Source organism: Fukomys damarensis, unplaced genomic scaffold, assembly GCF_012274545.1.
Source record: "Fukomys damarensis isolate Sample0158 unplaced genomic scaffold, DMR_v1.0_HiC HiC_scaffold_23, whole genome shotgun sequence".
NCBI classification, from domain to species: Eukaryota; Metazoa; Chordata; class Mammalia; order Rodentia; family Bathyergidae; genus Fukomys; species Fukomys damarensis.
In genome coordinates this window covers 51,246,722-51,250,001 of record NW_022900935.1, presented here as the reverse complement: position 1 = coordinate 51,250,001, position 3,280 = coordinate 51,246,722, and positions in this window count along the sequence as shown.

Sequence of the window (3,280 nt, the reverse complement as noted above, 5' to 3'; positions counted from 1 at the left end):
TGTTCACCTTTGGTTTTGAAGTTCACTTTGCCTGAAGTAGGATAGCTACTCCTGCTCGTTTCTGAGTTTCTATTGCATGGAATGTTGTTTTTCCGTCCTTTGATGTTTAGTCTATGAATTTCTTTTTGTGCTATTTGTTTCTTGATACAACATACCATTGGATTTTGTTTCTTGATCCATTTTGTTCATCTGTGTTTTTTGATTGGTGAACTGAGTCCATTTCATAGATATAATTGACAGTATTGACTTACTCCTGTCATTCTTTTATTTTCCTTTTGTTGTTTTGCCTTCTTTCCCTTCTACTTAATTGCTAATCCTACTGATGCATTTATTTTATTGGACCTTTTGGCACTGTTAGCTTCATTTTGTCTTTCTAGAGTATCCTTGAGCATTTTTTTGGTTTGGTGGTCATGAATTTCTTTAAGTTCTCTTTGAAATATCGTATTTCTCCATCAATTCTGAAAGATAATTCTGCAAATCAGATATCAGCCTGGGTTGGAAGTTGTTTTCTTTTAGTTCTTGAAACACTTCATTCCGTGCTCTCCTCCCCTTTAATTTTTGTGATAAGAAGTGTTGTAATTCTGACAGGTTTACCCTTACAGGTGATTCACTGCTTTCTGTAGCAGCCTGTAAGATTCTGCTCTTGTGTGGATTTATGATATTTTCATTATTATGTGACATGGAGTGTTTTTTGTTCGTTTTCTGATCATGGCCACTTGGGGCTCTGTATGCCTCACTTATTTATATATTAAATTCTATTTCTCTGTCTGGAAAGCATCCTTCTATTGCTTAACAGGTTTTTTTTAATATCCTTTTTGCTATCTTCTCATTTTTCATTAATTCTAATTACACTTATATTAGTCTTCTTGGAGTCATCTAACGGCTTTGGGGTCCATTTCTCATGATATCTGTTTTTACGGTATCTCTCATGAAGTGATCATTGACCACAGCCTTGTCCTCTAGATCCGACACTCTGTCTTCACACTGATTGCTTCTGCTACCTATATTTCCAATCATATTTTTAATCTCCTGGATCTCTGTCTGGGACTTTTCTATGGATTCCCATTCTATTCATGTTTCTATGTTTTCCTTTGTGGTGTGTGTATGCGTGCGTGTGTGCTGGGGTTTGTGGCTTCTTTGGCCCAGTGCCACGTGCTCTGGGAGTGAAGCGCAGTATTCTTTATGGTCCCCAGGCAATCAGGATGTTGGCACACAGCACAAATCAATTGTCGGCAGCAGCTCTGTCACCCTGGCTATAGCAGTTAAGTCAGAGACAATAATAGTGGCAAATGTCAACCTGCTACTGACAAATTCTGAAAGCCACTTGTGAACTGCCCTTAACCAAAGCAGAGAGGCCTATATCACCCAGATATGGAACTCTAGTAATTCGGGCCATTAATTTATGCTGCATGAAGGCAGCTGTACCAGAGAGCTCAAGCAAACCCATGATGTGTTTTTTGAACCGATGTTTTGTGACCTGGCTCGTTGTTTGTTGAGCTGCATGTCTTTGTTTCATATACTTTTCTATAAACATTGTATGTTATAATTTTTAAAAGATTAGAAAAAGATGGTTTATTTAATATTAGGCTGAATATTGGCACATCTATATTTTTTTTCTCCTTTTGTAAAATGCACATACAACTGTCATCACTAATCTCTTCCTTTCAGATAGGTTAAAGTGGACCCTTGACTTACAAACTCAATTCATTCACTAGGGCTGGTTGTAACTCAAGTCGGTCAGGCTCCTCTACACAGCCTTCAAAGTCTCTTTCTGTATGATGTTAGGTCACACTTTCTTCTTCTAGGCAGATCTCAGTGTCCTTCGAGAGAAATTGGCCCAGGATTTCTCAATTAACCCCACACAGGAAAGGATGTTGTAATGTTCCTTCCAGAACTCTTTAAAACTTAAATCTGTATCTAAGCCCCTCTGGAAGCACAAGCAGCAGGCATTCAGGTCGTAACTCAATATTTAGCCATAAGTTAAAACTAAAATTCTAGTCATAACCCAAGTTGGTCATATATTAAGCTGGTCGTAACTCAAGGGTCCTCTGCATTTTTATCTTCTGGTCTCTGGACAGGCTGTTCATTGTTGAAGAAAATGGACAAGAGAAGTAGACTGCAGCAAGAGCTGGTGTAAGCAAGTAAGTCATTTAAGTGTGGCCGGAGAGAAGCAGTAACTTGGCAACAAGACCATCGGTGGACATAAGTGTTTTCCTGACAGGCCTAGAACCAACAGGATGGGACAGGCAGTGCTTTGCAAAGTCACAATTACCAGGGGCTGGGGCAGGGGAAAATGGGGGAGCACTGCTTAATAGTTACAGCATTTACTTTAGAGATGACAGAAATACTTTAGAACTACACGAGGGCCATGGATTTAGCTCAGCAGCACAGCACCTGCCTGGCAAGCTCGAGGTCCTGAGTTCAACCCCCAGTACCAAAAAAGAACAAGATAGAAGTGCGAGTGCAACAATATTGTTGATGTACACTAAATACCACTGGATTGAGCCCTTTAAAATGGATCATTGTACAGTATATGAATTTCACCTCGGTTTATACATAAAAATATTTGTTGGTGGGTATATTAAACAAAAGAACCTCTATAGTTTTCTCCTTGCCAATGAAGGCAGAAACCTTTCTAAAAGGAAATAAATAGAATTTTAAAGAATTTCTGGTGTCTCCAAACCTGTCTAGTGGCCATTTCTCACTTTTCAGTTCTCGCTAGTATCCACCACCTTTCAACCTTCTCTCCCGACCAGATGTGTTCAGTGCGTTTGTGCAAGAGCATATGGGCCCAGAGTAGGGAGTGTTGTTCATGCTCCGTGTGTACGGTGTGCATGTTCGCTGTGTGTGCCAATGTTCACGTGGTCAGTGTGTGCACACATGTTTTACAAGTGCACACGTGCACACATTCACAAGCACCTGTGTGGGCTTCCGTCTGCCTCTGGCCCTCTACAGGCTCTCTGCCGGCTGTCCTCAAGCTGCTCCTGACAAGAAGCCAGGCTTCCTGGGGTCTTGCATCAGCGGAGAAGGAAGGAAATAAAGGCCACAGAATGGTCGAGAGGGAAGAAGCCAACTCTAAAGCAGAATCCACACCTTTCATGACAGGTCTAGGTAGCATCTCTACATGAGGCCCCACATCCACAGACAAGAATACAAACCACATCATGCTGCTTCCTCTGACCTGCGCCACCCAAGGCAAGTTTCTTGGCCTCCCTCTGCTGTCGTCTCCTCACATATGAGATGGGAATAATAAAATAGCCTTCCTGTTGGTTGTGTGATT